This window comes from Oryctolagus cuniculus, chromosome 9, assembly GCF_051225735.1.
Source record: "Oryctolagus cuniculus isolate XC-2025 breed Fujian yellow rabbit chromosome 9, ASM5122573v1, whole genome shotgun sequence".
In the NCBI taxonomy this organism is placed as follows: Eukaryota; Metazoa; Chordata; class Mammalia; order Lagomorpha; family Leporidae; genus Oryctolagus; species Oryctolagus cuniculus.
In genome coordinates, this window is record NC_142875.1 from 25,149,697 (window position 1) to 25,167,266 (window position 17,570).

At 37.3% G+C, this 17,570-nt stretch overlaps 1 long non-coding RNA gene across 15 annotated transcripts in view; it reads left to right on the forward strand.

Annotated features, from left to right (window-relative positions):
- The window catches only part of LOC103349096 (uncharacterized), a 372,847-nt gene that overhangs the window by 60,081 nt on the left and 295,196 nt on the right, over positions 1-17,570 (forward strand). Inside the window, exon 4 of one of the 15 annotated variants that reach the window (XR_016212810.1) lies at positions 16,535-16,806. The exons of the other annotated variants lie outside the window; for them this stretch is intronic. This is a non-coding gene — a long non-coding RNA (uncharacterized LOC103349096). The remainder of the gene's footprint in view (positions 1-16,534; positions 16,807-17,570) is intronic. 15 annotated transcript variants of the gene reach the window in all.

Here is a 17,570-nt window from a genome sequence, read left to right on the forward strand (position 1 = left end):
AAAATAAATAAATTAATTAATAAAGACATTTAACATTGTGACTTTATTTTTACTCATAGTTAAATAGAATATGAGGAAGTATCTGTTTTACACACATACTAAAATTTGTCTCTTACCTGAAGCACATTGGGAAAAAAAATTACTTAAGACAGAGAAAGGGAGGGAAGGATGGAGAAGGGGGAGGGAAGATGGGAGGGGGGGAGAGAGAGAGAGAGGGAGAGAGGGAGGGGGGGGAAGGGGGGAGAAACAGTTATATTTGAAAAGCTTTTTAAAATAAGAATGTTTCCTTTTCATCTACTAGAAGGAGGGAGGAGCGTGTGTGTGTGGGGAGAGAGAGACAGAGTGAGAGAGAGAGAGAGAGAGAGAGGGAGAGAAAGAGAAACGAACTTGGCCAAAGATAGGAGCTAAAAACTTCACCCAGATATCCTATGTGGGTTATAGGGGCCTAAGCCATCATCTGCTGTCTCTCAGGGTGTATTTTCAGGAAACTGGATCAGAAGTGGTACTACCAGGACTCAAACTTGTACTGAGGTACAGGATGTGGGTATCCCAACCTTTGGCTTAACCAGCTGTGCGCAATGCCTACCCCTAATGACTAAGTAAAAGATGACATAGACACCTTCATTAAATTAAGTACTCAATGATAGAAAATAAACTTCAGAGAGTTGGAAGGGAGATATCACCATTAAAGAAAAATGAGCTTCTAAATGTGTATGTATAAGATACACAAAATTTGTTCACCTTGAAAAATTAAAAAAAAAATAAGAGAAGCTCAACTTTCAAAGTAAATTAGATATAATCAAGAATAGTAAGGTAAACATTCTAAGCCCTCAGATGTACCTAGTTTCCTGTCAGCAATGCAACAAAAATTCTGTACCTTCTGCTTAATTAACTCTGGTTTCTTCATGCACTCCCATTCAACATTAATGTTAAAAATAATCAAATATTACTCATGATTTTCTTTAACTATTATTTTCACGATACTCAGAGGAAGTACTGTGAAGGAAATTACATACTTTATATTCCTAAACTGAAGATAAAATAGTGACTTTGATGAAGTAATTTTTGTTTTCTGTTGAAAATAGAGTTTTTGGCTGAATTATGGGACAAACTAAATTTGGATTAAGAAGGCATGAGTATGAAAATCTAATTTTACCTATGTTTTCTGGAAAAAAGGCTTAAATTTCTATTTAATCAACTTACTTTTTTTTTTGTAAAGTTTATATGGTTCTTAAGTTTTTGTTTGAAAAAGTATATTTATTCTTTCTATCTACTATATAGTGTCCCACAAACTGCAAGACATGCAGCTCTGTGGTTATATTTTTTTAGTTTTCACAGATTCTCCATTGGAATTTTTCTTTTAATTTTATGTTTCCATGTTGATATTTTAATTACAGTTTTACAGAAACATAATATTTACTATTTGTATGATGAAATGTAGGTCTGTTATTTCAGTATCATAGTTGCTTTGGCTTTGTGATATTATTGGTTCCATACAATACTTTTTTAAAAAATTATTTTCTTATTTGAAAGGCAGAGGTACAGTGAGAGAGGGATAGGCAGATATATATATAAATTTATATATATATATATATATATATAGAGAGAGAGAGAGAGAGAGAGAGAGATCTTCCATATTCTAGTTCAGTCCCCAGATAGCTACAACGACTCGTGCCACACAACCAGGAGCTTCATCTGAGTCTCCCACATGGCTGGTGCAGACCTGTGTACTTGGGCCATCCTCCACTGCTTTCCCAGCTACATTAAGAGAAAGCTGCATCTTAGGTGGTACAGCTGGCACTCAAAGTGGCACCCATATGGGATGCCAGCATGAGGGCAGATTCCTGCTGTGCCACAATGCCAGTGCCTTCACAAAGTACTTTAATGGTGACAAACTAATGAAATGATGAGAAAAAAACTACATGTACAGTATATTTGTTGACATGCCTAGGACACTACAGAAACAAAGTATGGAAGTATCTTGAGGTAAGGAGTAAGGAGAAATTACATCATTGCATGGTTTTGGATTGACAAGGATTAGGAAATGCAATAGAAATTTTACCATAGAAATCACATTCTTTTTAAATTGAGGTTGAAAAATTACTATTAACAACACATGTTACATTATCTACAATTTATGTTGTTAATTTTAATTTTATGGGTTTTGTAATTTGCTGTGGCTGATTTAGAAATCCCCTTTGCTTCTATAGCTATAAATCTAAAGAATAACAGTGAGCTTATCCCAAGATTTATGTTTTTGAGTAGTTAATTAATACTGAAAATTTGATACTGAAGTCAGCTAAATTTTTTAATGAAAAAAAGAGTCTCTCAAGTTCTTCAAGCTGGAGACACTGTTCACTGGATCATATATCTTCTTTCCCTCTCATATTTGCAAGGTAAAGAAAGAAAAGAGAAAATTCATTAAGCTTGAAGTGCTGTTTGTAAGTGTGTGGTTGAAATTTCTTAACATTATGCCATCTTTTCAGTCAATACAAATTTATAAACTCCTATTGTGCCAACATTTGCCACTCAAGAAATTCATTAAAACTTCATAATAGAAAAAAAAGCAAGACAAAAAAAAGCTCAAACGTTTCAAACACACACTAAATAAAAAGTATTTTTTATGTCTAACATGTGTTTCAAAAAGGTAATTTGCTATCAAATAGGAATTATGTACTATAATTTTTTTCAATGAAGACATAATCAAAGAGAAATGAATTTACCACTTTGAATTATTTTAATTTGTTGCCATGACAACAAGGTAACCTTTTTTCTTTATTTTTGGTCTTTTGATGTGCAGTATTTATTTAGCCTGTAATGTTAATTGAGTCAAGCATTTTGCTGAGTGTTAAACGTACAAAATAAAACAGACCATCCTTATCCTGCAGGATTTTGTCATTTTGAGGGTGAGGAGTATCTTATAGTTCTTAAATTAATTTTACATGCTCTGACATTTGCTTAAGTTCCTAAAACTCTGCTCATTATTTTTGGTTACCATGTTTTCCAGAATTATGTATGTACATTTTTTCTTGATTTTATTGTGTGGTTAGGAGACAAAAAAATGGCCATTAAAGACCATTATCTTTTCTTAAATATTTATTCATCTATTTATTTATTTGAGACAGAGAAAGAGAGAGAGAGAGAGAGACAGAGAGAGAGAGAGATTTTCCAACCATTGGTTCATTCCTCAATTGGCTACAATAGTTGGTTGTTGGCCTGGCCAAAGCCAGGTACCAAGAATTCTATCTGGGTCTCCCACATAGGCATTCGGGAACCCAAGTATTGGGTCATCAGCCAATGCCTCACAGGTGCAGCAGCAGAGAGCTGGATCAGAATTGGGGTAGCTGGACTAAAACTGGCACTTGAATGTGGAATGCTAACATCACAAGTGGTGGCTGAACCCAAAAGAATGAGTTTCTGAACTAAGAATTATAGCCCCTGACTCCAACAAACCAAAGGCATTTGACCAAACATGAGACCTCTAAGACTATAATAAGTAATGGAATTTAAAATACAAGAAGGAGGATTTTGCACTAATTGTAATAGAAAGAAAGTCTGTATAAAGGAAAAAGCATTGCTTTCAGTAATTCCTTTGTGCACCATTAGTTTACTTATAAGATGTCAACTACATGATTCCCAAGTCCCTTGGTCTCCCTCTGTCCTGTCCAACTTCCCCATCTTTAAAAGAGATCTTGTTTTCCCGTAGCAGAAACCAGTTCCTTGAAGTATTGTAGTCAAAGTTATTATACCCTTTCTTGTTCCTCTAATTTCATAGTTGGAAGCCATTGCATCTAGGAACTTATTTAATGTGGTTTTCCCGTATGAGGTATAAATTGCCAAATCATATAAAATGTAGAAATATCAAGTTGGGTAGCAGGAGGGTAACACTCTGGAGTAAGCTGTCATCCTTGCATAGATAACATAACCACTTTATAAAGGTTGCCTTTTATTTGTTCCTTGTTCTTCTAAGAATATGCCATATAATAAAAACTTTCAACTACAGGCTTGACATTCTTTTGAGTTAGAATTAGTTAGAATTCTTTAGAGTTAGAATTGTTGCTTTCAGGATCTGAAATAGATATAATTTTTCCTTTCACTTAGATTCACTTAGCATTTCAGCAATCAATTTTAAGAGCAAATATTTTGTTTCCCATCTCTCTGTATGGCATGGTCATTTAAAAATTAATTCTTTTCTCCCTTCATTTTATGCTGAAATTATTTTCACTTGGCTTGATTCCTTGTTCTAATTTACACACATATAAATATTACATGTCTGTAAGACAAAGCTTACAGTATATGGTAGTGTAAGATTTAATAAATAAATATAGTATCAAAACACTTTAATATTTAAAAATAAATATTATTTAATTAAAAGGCATTACTTGAGCAGTAGCTCCTCAAATTGTATCTCGAGACTTGGCACTATGTGAAATGTGAAATCACTTTTTTTTTCTGTGAATTTAGATTTTCAGAATAGAAAAAATACAGAAACCATATTTTTATCAAATTGACAGAATATGTTACTCTTTTTGTTCAATTTGAGGGGCAAAGAGACAAAAGTGATGGAGAAGGGGTTAAAGGTATGTGTGTGTGGAGAGAATGCATGCACGTTCCGATTTGCTGGTCACTCCCCAAATCTCCACAATATCCAGGGTTGGGCTACGTTGAAGCCAGAATCCAGGAATTCAGTGTTGGTCTCCCACATGAGTAGCCGGAACCCAATTACTTGAGTCGTTGTCTATTGCCTCCTAAGGTCTGCATTAGTGGGAATTTGGAGGCAGGAGCCAGAGCCAGATACTTAACCCAGATACTCAGATGTGGCACCCTAGCTGCTGCTGCTGCTGCTGCTGCTGCTTTTTCTTCTGTTTTAAGACTTATTTATTCATTTGAAAGGCAGAGTTGCACACAGAGAGAAGGAGAGACAGAGAGAGAAAGAGGCCTTCCATCTGCTGGTTCATGCCCTAGTTGGCCTCAATGGCCGGAGCTGTGCCTATCTGAAGCCAGGAGCCAGAAGCTTCTTCCAGGTCTCCCATGCTGTGCAGGAGCCCAAGGACTTGGGCCATCCTCTGCTGCTTTCCCAGGCCACAGCAGAGAGCTGGATCAGAAGTGGAGCAGCCGGAACTTGAACCAGAGCCCATATGGGATGCTGGTACTGCAGGCGGTGGCTGTACACACTATGCCACAGCACTGGCCACATCCTTGCTTCTTAACAGTTGTCTTAACTGCTGGGCTGGTCGCCCACCCCAGGAAGGTGGTATTCTTATCAATAAAAATACAAATTTGTACTTCATATCTACCCTGAATTACAATTATTCTGTGGAGGTAAATATGCCAATAAAATAAGTAAGTCACGGAAATGATTTTATTCATGCTGACTCATTCTAGATTTAAAAATCCATTCTAAAACAAAATATAATATTAAAAATTTAGTGCTGCAAAGTCATTTTTGGGTTAAATATTTAACCCTACATTTGAAGAATTAGATTAAGATATTGACTAAAATGAACAAGTTCAGGAATTTTAGAGATTTTTTTCTTAAGATATATTTAACTGTGATAGATATCAAACCGTCCCAAATACATGTCAAACACTAGAAACTTAACCAATAAAAATAATAGATTTTCTTTTCTATTTATTTAGTTCCAGTCATCTCTCTGGACAATGTGATGTAGAGTAAAATACTATACATATAAATAAATGCTTTTTTACAAATAAAAAAACCGATGTGTTTAGGATGCATAACCAATTGTTTCTTCCACTTTCAATGAAGACCAGTGTACAATTTAGCTTTTTCATTGAAATTTCCACCACTGTGATATCCTGCAAGGTGATACTAAATGATGCCGAAGTCGAGAAAGTCATAAATTTAGTAGTTGGCATAGATTCAAATTCGGGTTTGGAAAGTTCAATATCTTTTCACTATCTAAACTCCCTTAGAAAGCAAACAAACCAACATAAAATTATTGATTTGATTTCCTACCTTTTAACGGGCAAACCATTTTTGTCTAATTTTGTAGACTTCATATTCTTTCTTTTCAAACTAAGAATTGTATATGTCTAATTCACAAGGCTAAGTTGGATATTCCTGCCCCTAACCACAAAATTGTAAACTTTAATTATTTGTTTTCCAGAAATGCTTAGAATTTGAATTTAAACTAAACCTGTCCATTAGCTGGGGTCACAGCTTGTCTTGGAAGATCTCAGCGATCTTTTAATTTGCTTAGCAGTCTCTTTATTTTTTTTTTTTTCAAGTATTCATTTGAACATAGATAGTGTAGCATTCAACCAAAAATATGGCAACAGATTGTGTGCAGAAGTGGAAAGTCAGCTGTCTTCTAGTAAGCTAGATATATAAAGAGATTCACAAATATATAAAATAGAACCTCGTAAAACTTACTTTTTCTTTGGAGATTAATTATTTGCTCAAAATATGTTATCTTTGAGAGCATGCACATGCCTTATTTTTGTTTAAAAATTCTATGGGGATTATTAGCACAATTAGTAGCTATTAATAAAATTTCTCAATGTTATTCTATAATACAGAAATACAACAGGGTCAATCTAAATAAAGAAAGCACTGTGGAGTTATCAATAATATTTAATTTAACAGGGTCCAAGACAGAGAAGTTTGAGCAACATATTTCACACACTTGTGTTTGTGACATGCATTTTATTTTTTGTATTACAATATGATGTTTATATGGTTACTTTTGTATAGGTTGTGTTTCTTGAAAATGAGAATAATGCTGTTTTTCTTTTATTATTTATTGTATATATAATGCCATGATTTGCACATATCTGACAATCAATATTTGAGGATTATTGATTGGTAGAAAGTAATGAACTTACCCTTCAACTTTAAACACCTAGTTAAGCCCATAGAATTAAAATTAAAACAGAAGTCTAGTATTATTTTGAGACACAGCTGTAAAATAAATTTGACTCTAAAATGAGAGAATTCTATGTTTCACCACAGGAAATCATTTCTCATGTTAGTATATTTCATCTTCTTGGTTAGTGCTTCATTTGTTTTGCAACCCCAACCCAGAGCATAGAATTATGTTTTACTTAAAGAAGTAAGACTTTTTTTTAAATTTTAAAGTTGAAATGTATTTCCCTAATATGAGCTTATAAATATATACATTTAAGTAATGACAGAAGAGTTAATTATAAATATAGAGGTAAATAAACAGAATTTAATTTTAGAAAGTCTTTTAGGCTTCTCAATAATTTTCCAGTTCCAGTATTTCTTTTTATTAAGTTTTTTTTTATTTGAAAGGCAAAATGACCAAGAGAAATGGAAAAAGAAGGAAAGATAGAGCAGGAAAGACATTCCCTCTACTGATGCCCTCTGTAAAGTCTTGCAGTACCCAGGGCTGAGCCAGAACAAGCCAGGACCAGGAACTTTCTCCCAGTCTGCCAAATGAATGACAAGAACCCAAGTGCAGGTCGTCATCTACTGCCTCCCAGGCACGGGATCAGGAAGCTGGATCTGAAGCAGAGGCAGAACTGAAACCCAGACTGTCTGATATGGGATGTAGGTGTCCCCAGCAGCTGCTTAATCGAGGCACTGTAACACCTGCCCCTCATTCTTTCTTTTATAGTCTTAGATTCTTCTCTTTGTGTGCATATTTTCTTTTCTCATCTCTGTGTGACACTGCCTAATGTTAACATGTGACTGAACTCCATAAAATTGGAATTGAGTCCCAGACACTGACATGATGTGCATAACAGTGCAGGTCCATTGTACATAGCTGACTCCGCATTCCATTGTCTCCCTTCCAAACTCCCTACTCTTCGTAGAATCTTCTTAGCCTGTGACGGTGAAGTGTTCAGTTAAGAGGGGGAGCTTTATTTCTTATAGAATGCAACGCAAATTTTATTTCCTTTATGAAGGGAAGGAAGGACGTAGATATGTAGAGAAGATCTCTACCTTTCAGGGATTGGCACTATGGCTGTGGCATAGTAGACTAAGCCTCTGCCTGCAGTGCAGGTATCCCATATGTGTGCCAGTTTGTGTCCTGGCTCCTCTTCTTTCCATCCAGCTCTCTGCTAATAAACCTGGGAAAGCAGGAGAAGATGGCCCAAGCGCTTGGGCCCCTGCACCTGTATGGGAGACCCAGGCGATCTCTTGGCTCCTGGATTCAGATTGGCCCATTTCCAGCTGTTGAGGCCACGGGGGCAGTGAAACAACGATGGAAGACCACTTTGTGTTTCTCTCCCTCTCTCTCTAACTCTGCCTCTCAAACAAATAAATAAAATCTCTGAAAAAAAAAAAAAACTCAACCTTTCATATTCAAAATAATTAAATCCTTTAAATGATGTTAGGTATATAGGAAATATAAGAGAAAATCCCTACTTATTTATTTAAAATCCGTATTACAGTTAAATGAAATTTTGCTTTAATGATTTTAATGTTAAAATCAGTTGGCATGAAGCTTTTGAGAGTTTTGATTATAAGTAAAATTCTATAATAGCTACAGTAGCAAATCATCTATAATGTCTAAATGGCAATTTTATTATTTTTATTTTTTCTTTTTATTTATTTTTTAAAATATTTATTTATTTATTTGAAAGGTGTAGTTACAGAGAGGCAAAGGCAGAGAGAGAGACAAAGAGGTCTGCCATCTGCTGCTTCCCTCCCCAGATGGCCACAATGGCCGGAGCAGAGCCAATAGGAAGCCAGAAACCAGGAGCTTCTTCTGGGTCTCCCATGGGGGTGAGAGGCCCAAGGACTTGGGCCATCCTCGACTATGTTCCCAGGCCATAGCAGAGAGCTAGATTGGAAGTGGAGCAGCCAGGACTCGAACTGTTGCCCTTATGGAATGCTGGCACTGCAGGTTCTGACTTTACTCACAAGCTACAGTGCCAGCCCCTAAATGGCAATTTTAGGTGATTGTCCTAAAAATAACATTACTATTCCACAATTGCATGTTTCTTACATTCAGAGTGGGATAAATGGGTCTATATTGGGAGATAACTTAAATATAAATGCATGCTTATACAGAGAAAATTTTAAGATATGTTTTCTTGTGAATTTTCTCTACTTTTCATGGAAAGAAATACAAAAATGTAGGTTTTATATGATATATAATGTAATAGTAATAAAATTATGGTATTTTAGTATAATCTGTTAGTAGTGCTATAATATGCTAGTATAGAAAGTGGATAATCTAATAATGAAGAATTGTGAGAGGGACATACTGATTACACTGATTTGATCAGTACACACTGTATACTTATATTGAAATGTTGCACTGTTGACCAAAAATAGGTACAATTAGTGTTAACAAAAATATTTTTTAAAGATTTTTTTTATTTGAAAGAGTTACACAGAGAGAAGGAAAGGCAGAGAGAGAGAGAAAGAGAGAGAGGTCTTCCATCTGCTGGTTCACTCCCCAATTGGCTGCAACGGCTAGAGCTGCGCCGATCTGAAGCCAGGAGCTAGGAGCTTCTTCTGGGTCTCCTACGTGGGCACAGGGGCCCAAGGACTTGAGCCATCTTCTACTGCTTTCCCAAACCATAGCAGAAAGCTGTATCAGAAGTGGAGCAGTGAGGACTCAAACTGGCACACAAATGGGATGCCGGCACTGCCGACGGTGGAAAGCTACACCACAGTGTTGGGCCCAACAAAAATATTTTTACAAGAGAAGAAGCTATCTGGAAGACACAGTGTTGTAGTCTTCCATAAATCAACATGTACAACACATAGTTTGTTTTCTTATAAGCCTTGTGCCCAGAAATTATATAATAGCTAAAAAAGATCACAGGAAAAGGCTCTAAAATTATAGTCATTACAAGTTGTCAGTGCAATACTTTCTAAGAATTCAAAGGTGTATTATCTTTCTTTTTATGATTTTATTTATTTTATTTATTTATTTGACAGGTATAATTATAGACAGTGAGAGGGAGAGACAGAGAGAGAGGTCTTCCTTCCATTGGTTCACTCCCCAAATGGCCACAACGGCCGGAGGTGCACCAATCTGAAGCCAGGAGCCAGGAGCTTCTTCCAGGTCTCCCACGTGAGTTCAAGGGCTCAAGGACTTAGGCCATCTTCTACTGCTTTCCCAGGCCATAGCAGAGAGCTGGACTAGAAGAGGGGCAGCCGGGACTAGAACTGGCGCCCATGTGGGATGCTGACGCAGCAGGCAGAGGATTAACCAACCCACTATGTTACATCATCATGCTGGCCCCTTGGTGCATTATCTTTCAATACAGATAATGCTAACTTTTTTTTCAATATGTAAGGAGAAATCAACATAAGCAATTATATATTTATAAGTATTCTCCAAAATCTTTGTGTAATAAAATATCTCAGATCTTTCCATGTTTAGGTTATTAGATATGAAATTAGCCACAAAACCTGAGTTCTGTTCACTATTAAAAACCCAGCTTAATATTGACATGAGGTGTGCAAACGGCATAGCATATAGTAATTATTACAATTCTTGTGTATAGTTATCATTGCCTATCATTTTTATAGTGATGGTTACTGTATGTTTTTTATATTATAGACTGATAATGATAAGACTTAGGCATGCTACTTTCCCAGTGGTGGGTTTTGTTAGGTAGCTGAGTGAATGTGCTATAAAGTTAGGTTGTGTCTGGAAAAGGAGGTCTGTGCACTGTATTCACCACTCTCCCTCTAATTCAGATAGGTCCAAGCCTAAACTTAGTGATGTACTGAAGAAATGGAAGGAACTTAGACACTGGAGTTACTTGTAAAAAATAACTTTTACTAAAGAAAATTGTTTCAGTGTTTCTGAAAAAAAGAAGGAAAGTAACTTCAAGAAAAACAGATTACTAGGTATAAAAGAAAAAGATACAGTATATGAGGGAGACTAAAAATGAAGGTGGGACAAGAAAGGAAGGGGTGTTAGCTAATGGCATATACTGTTTTATTGGGATACAGAGAGGGCAAGCAGATTTTTTCCGTGTTTGTTTTGCTTGATCTAAGAAAATATGAGTGGGGCAGGTGCTGTGGCATAGTGGGTAAAGCTGCTCCACTTCTGATCCAGCTCTCTGCTATGGCCTGGGAAAGCAGTAGAAGATGGCTCAAGTTCTTGGGCCCCTGCACCCGCGTGGGAGACCCAGAAGAAGCTCCTGGCTCCTAGCTTTGGATTGGCGCAGCTCTGGCCGTTGCAGCTAATTGGGAGTGAACCAGCAGATGGAAGACCTCTCTCCCTCTCTCCGCCTCTCCTTCTCTCTCTCTGCAACTCTGACTTTCAAATAAATAAATAAATCTTTTTAAAAAAAGAGAGAATATGAGCTTCTTTACATAGGCTTAGGTTCTCTGTGTTTCCAATTTTAGATATCACTGTCTACATTAGTCAAAAATAAGTCCAGTTGCTGTAACAAAAAAGACATAAAAATTACAATGTGTGTGGCTGGTGCTATGGCGTAATGGGTTAAACTGCATCTTCAGTGCCAGCGTGCCTTATGGACACTGGTTTCAGTCATGGCTGCTTCACTTCCAATCCAGCTCGATACTAATGCTCCTGGGAAAGCAGTGAAAGATGGCCCAAGTACTTGGGCCCCTGCCACATATATGGGAGACTGGAAAAAGCTCCTGGCTCCCAGCTTCGGCTTGGTACATCCCTGGCTGTTGCACCATATGAAAAGTGAACCAGTGGATGAAAGACTCTCTCTCTCTCTCTCTCTCTCTCTTCCTCTTTCACTCTATCCTGTATTTTTGCATTTCAAACAAATAAATAAATATAAATAAATAATTATTTAAAAAATTACAGTGGATTATATATGTGGAATAATTGTTGCTTGTATTTATTTACTTTATACCAGCTTAATCACAAATATATCTAGATTTCCATTTCTTTCTAAGGTTTCCATTTAGATATAGGAATTATTTGTGTCAGTGCTTATTTTTGTGTTATATTAATGAAATAATCCATTTTGGAAAATTTCTTGATAGCTGATACGTATACTGGAAATGATCTGAAATGATCATCATTTTATGGGAATTTATAGTGTAACAAGGAATGTATGTACTAAGTGAATAATGTAAGTGAGTTTTTTAATGTGAATAACGGATGGCTGCGGGAGTAGAGAACCTTATCAGTTTTGGTGTACAAGAAGGCAGATATCTTAACTATTACTAGATGAGTGGTCTGAGAGTGAGGAAGATAAACAATGTTCATGAAGAGACAGAAAACTGTAATAAATAGAGTAGGAAGAAGGGAGAGAGTAACACAACTTCAACTGGACAACTGCTGTTTTTTTCTTAAGATTTTATTAGTTTGAGAGGCAGAGCTATAGACAGAGAGGGAAGAGACAGAGAGAAAGGTCCTCCCTGCTAGATATGAGTTTGTTCCTTCACTGGGCCTCATGTCTTTCTGTAATTCTAAGAGCATCCTACCACTGTGATGAGTAGGATGCCAGTGGTTAGATAGGAGAATTTTCTATCAAAGGGTTTTCAGTCCAAGAGCACACATTCATTTGTAATCAACTGGATATAAAGCCATCTGCTTAAAGCTATAGGAAATATGGTTTATGCTGAAATGACTGAGTGATGTTGTGTAAGCCTTTTAAGTGAAACCTTCCTTGATATTTTTCACAAATAATGCTATTACTAAATATCCATCTTATGTACTACTTTTAGACTTTATGCCCTGCATAAGATGGCATACTACTCTGCAAGTAATTGTGCAACAAACTTTCTTGGGGCATACTGGATATCTTCTGTGGGCTATATTTCTTAGTTGAAATGCTATGGTTAAATATTTTCAATTTCTATTTTTTCATAGCACACCCAAATTGTCCTTTGAAGGCTGTAAAACTTAGATGCCAAAAGTCTTATGACAATTCCAATTTCCCCACCCTAGATAGCATGGATACTATTAATCGTTAAGTTTTTGTCAATGTAATCATTATTGTTTCACTTTTTGTTTCACTCATTGCTTGCTATTGAGATTGAGCATCTTTTCATATGTTTTCCTTGTTCGTATTTTTAAAATTCCTCTTCTTACTTTTGGATCTTTTAAATTGTTATACTTTTTTTGTGAGGTTTTGTAGTTGCTTTTTGTATTGAATTGATGTTATTTCATTTTTAATTTCTAGAAATTTATTTGAGTGACACAGACACACACATAGTAAGAGGAGGAGAGAGAGAGAAAGGAGAGGGAGGGAGAGAGAGAAAACTGAGTTCCATCTCTTGATTTACTTCCCAAATGCTAACAATGGCTAAGGATTGGCCAGGTGTAAACTGGAAGCTAAGAACTCAATCCAGGTCTCTCATGTGGGTGGCAGGGATCCAAGAATTCAGTCATCGCTTGTTACTTCATGGGGCCCATTTTCCAGGAGCTGGAGTCAATAGCCCCAGCTGGAACTTGATCCCAGGCTCTCCTATATGGGATACTGGCATCCCAAGCAATGTTTTAATTGCTAGGTCGAACACTCACTCCAGAACTGATGTTAACTCCTGATTTCATGTATTAAAACAGAATGTCAGCTGGCGCCACGGCTCACTAGGCTAATCCTCCGCCTTGAGGCGCCGGCACACCAGGTTCTAGTCCCGGTTGGGGCACCGGATTCTTTCCCGGTTGCCCCTCTTCCAGGCCAGCTCTCTGCTGTGGCCAGGGAGTGCAGGGGAGGATGGCCCAAGTCCTTGGGCCCTGCACCCCATGGGAGACCAGGATAAGTACCTGGCTCCTGCCATCGGATCAGCACGTTGCGCCGGCCGCAGCGTGCTGGCCGTGGCGGCCATTGGTGGGTGAACCAATGGCAAAGGAAGACCTTTCTCTCTGTCTCTCTCTCACACTGTCCACTCTGCCTGCCCCCCCAAAAAGAAAAAAACAAACAACAAAAAAAAACAAAAAAAAACCAGAATGTCTAGTACTTACACCAAATTTGCATTTATGTGTATTTTAACCTTTTATGTTTTCATTTATCATACATAACTTTTGTATGTGACTGTGGTTCTATTGTAAACTAACTCTCTCTCTCTCTCTCTCTCTCTCTCTCTGTGTGTATGTGTGTTTATGTGTTGTAGTAAAACCTCATCTTTGGATTTAGTCTGAACTCTATCTTGCTTAGTGCTTTACTATGAGCACAAGATGAGGTTGGAAGCTTTCAAATATTTTCTTTATACTAGACTTCTTTTGAAAAAGCATAAGAAATATCTGTTTTTGAAATTTTGGTTATAACATCCTTAACACGATGTGCTGGAATGAAATTTAGGTCTCGCTGGAATTCTCATGCAACATCAGCAATCACACTTCACTATTCCCTCTGCTTCTTTTTTGAGTGTATATTATAGACAATTTGCTCCTCCTAGGATCTTTTTCATTTACCCTCCCAACCGGAGAGAAATATTGAGTCCCAGCCATATAATCTCTCTCTGATTGTCAAGGATTTTCTAGTTAAGAGGGACATTTCACATTGTTTTACGAGTCTCACTCCAACTTATCAGCTCTCTTTTAAGTTAGAATTTAAGTTTAAGAATTTTAAAACAGTGTTCATTAATCTTTCTCTTCTGCTACTAGATGATTAGGAGATGTGCATCAGGGGACAATGGAGTGCTTAAGCAGATTTAACCTTGAGGCAAACTGCCAGTGTGTTAGTTCTGACTATGGTACTAATTAGGCTTTTAACCCTGAAGTTACATAATGTCACCATGTCTTGGCTTCTTTATTCATTAAGGTGATTATAATTCCAAATTCATTAGTTTGCTGTGAAGTGTCAGTGATGGTGTATATATAAAATCTTAAAATAGAGCTTTCAACCTTAGTAAGTGCTCAGCAATGTTCCTAATATTACTAGCATCATTTAATAGAAAGGCATGAGTGAACCACCAGATGGAAATCTCTCTCTCTGTCTCTCCTTCTCTAGCTCTGTAACTGCCTTTCAAATAAGTAAATAAATCTTAAAAGAAAAAAAAAAAAGAAATAGTATCTGCATACTTCCAAAAGCATGGTTGAGGACTAAGATCTGTATGTGTCACTCATATCACATGTCTCCAATAACTTATCTCTCTTCGGTCATATGCCCTTCTTTCGGAAGTATGTAGATACTATTTCTTTTTGCCAGGTGCTTCCTCCTGGTCTCCCAGTGGGGGTGGAGCCCAAGCACTTGGGCCATCCTCCACTGCCTTCCCGGGCCACAGCAGAGAGCTGGACTGGAAGAGGAGCAACCGGGACAGAATCCAGTGCTCAACCAGGACTAGAACCCGGTGTGCTGGCGCCACAGGCGGATGATTAGCCTAGTGAGCTGCGGCGCTCGCCCATCTTCCACTTCTTTCTCAGGTACATTAGCAGGGAGAGGGATCTGAAGCAAGGTATCAGGGACTCAAACCAGTGATCATATGGGATGATGGCACTGCAGGCTGTGGCTTAACCCACTGTGTCACAGCACCTGCCCCAGTATATGATATTATTTTGTATTTTTTATTGTATTTTCATATTTTAACATTCAAATCAAATTATAGCATATGCAAATAAAGACATGGAAAAACATATAGGCTTAATATATTATCCAACAGCAAACACTTAGGTAACTACAGTGTGTGAAGAAATAAAATATTTCCAGTGCGCAAGAAGCTTCCTCGTGCCTTTGTTCCAATTGCTATCTCCTTGCTTCCACCTCAAAGATCGCTTTGTATTGATTCCTTGTTCTGTCATCCAACTTTGAATTAATGAAATTATAGCATCTGTATTCTTTTGTGTTTTGTTTCTTTCAGTTCACATTTCATTTTAATTTTCACCTGAAATTTACTGATTTTCCTTGCTAGATAGTAGCTTTCATTATGTAAAGATGACAGATGCATCAGTTTCTCTTGCTGACAAACATGTAGTGATATAATTTTTGATGACTCCAAGTAACAGTGCCACGATTGATTTTACATATTTTTCAGTGTACTTGTGCATGAATTGAGATACATTCATACAAATACATGTACAAGTAAAATTGCTGTATCTTACAGTATACATGCATCTGTGCTTAACCTTGTAGAAGACAGGCCATACTGTTTTTTCAGTGTCACTGTTAAGCTTTCACCAGAAGATTTTGAGAATTGCTGTTTCTAAATATCCTCACAGACAGTTGTTTTATCAATTTTTAAAATGTGAGCAACTCTGGTAAAGGTATATTAATATATCATAATGCTATTTTAATTGCAGTTTTCATTATTTCTATAGAATTCTCCACTTTCACTATGTTTGTTAAACTTGGATAAGCTCACTTACAGTATTAACAACTGAGGCATCTTGCCTAGGTTTTTACATTTTATATTCCTCATTGCTTCTTAGGAGTTCTCTAGAGTTCCATGACTTCAGCACTTCGTTAAATACATGGATTACAAATGCAAGTTCCATCTTTACAATATTGGGTTTTTCAATCCTTGAGCATAGGTTCTTTGTCTATTATTTAGCTTTAATTATTATCTCTGAAATTTAAAGTAATTTTAGAGGTCTTTAATACATTTTGTTTTAGGTTTTCATGGTTGTTTTAATTGGAATATTTTTCATAAGCAAGTTTAAAATACTTTGTATATTAAATTCTTTTTTTTTTTATTATTTGACAGAGTTAGAGAGTGAGAGAGAGAGACAGAGAGAAAGGTCTTCCTTCCATTGGTTCACCCCTCAAATGGCCACCATGGCCGGAACTACGCCGATCCGAAGCCAGGAGCCAGGTGCTTCCTCCTGGTCTCTGATGCGGATGCAGGGCCCAAGCACTTGGGCCATCTTCCACTGCCTTCCTGGGCCACAGCAGAGAGCTAGACTGGAAAAGGAGCAGCCGGGACTAGAATCTGGTGCCCATATGGGATGCCGGCGCTGCAGGCGGAGGATTAGCCAAGTGAGTCACGGCGCTGGCCCATATATATTAAATTCTTAAGCAACACCTGGACTGCTGTGTCTCAGAGGTTGTTTTTAGGAAATTCACATCTATCCTGTAAATGGTGGTAGGGATGCAATGGAGAGAGTTTTGCAGTGGAAGTTCTATATACGAAGCGAACAGCTGGATTGTGAGAGTTCAATGCAGAGAAATAGAATTGAATACTTGAGGAATCTGAGCAATAGTTTAAAATCTGAGCCCATCAGAATTGGTAATGGATAAGATTAAAGGTGGTAACTGTGAAATAGGGGTGAGCCACTACTAACAGTCAGTGGGAGTCAGGAGGAAGTGCACATTCATCTGATTTTGTTTTGACAAAATGTGCTTAGAAGCCTCGTCTCACTCTATTTTCTTATGGAACCACTACAAGAGTGCAAAAAATAGTCATTTTCTTTTTTTTTTTTTATACCTGGTTTCCATTATTCATGATAGCTACTCAGCTATTATTGACTTAAGAAACGCATTCAAAGAAGGATTCAATGTTGGCACAAGGTTTGAGAAGTCAGTGGAGCCTTCTTTCTAAGGGGGAAGTTGGAAAAGCCACTGCCATGCCCCGTGAGAACTGGGAAGCCCAGATTACGTCTCTAGCAGAGGAGCAGCTGTGGAGAGCAAACGCTCTAAGCAGATCGCTCTGGTGCAAGAAGATTCCAGGCTTAGGCAGGGCGAAGAGTGAAGGGTGATGCTCAACCTTTCAAAATTGGCTTTACCTTTTCTACCTAGGATGG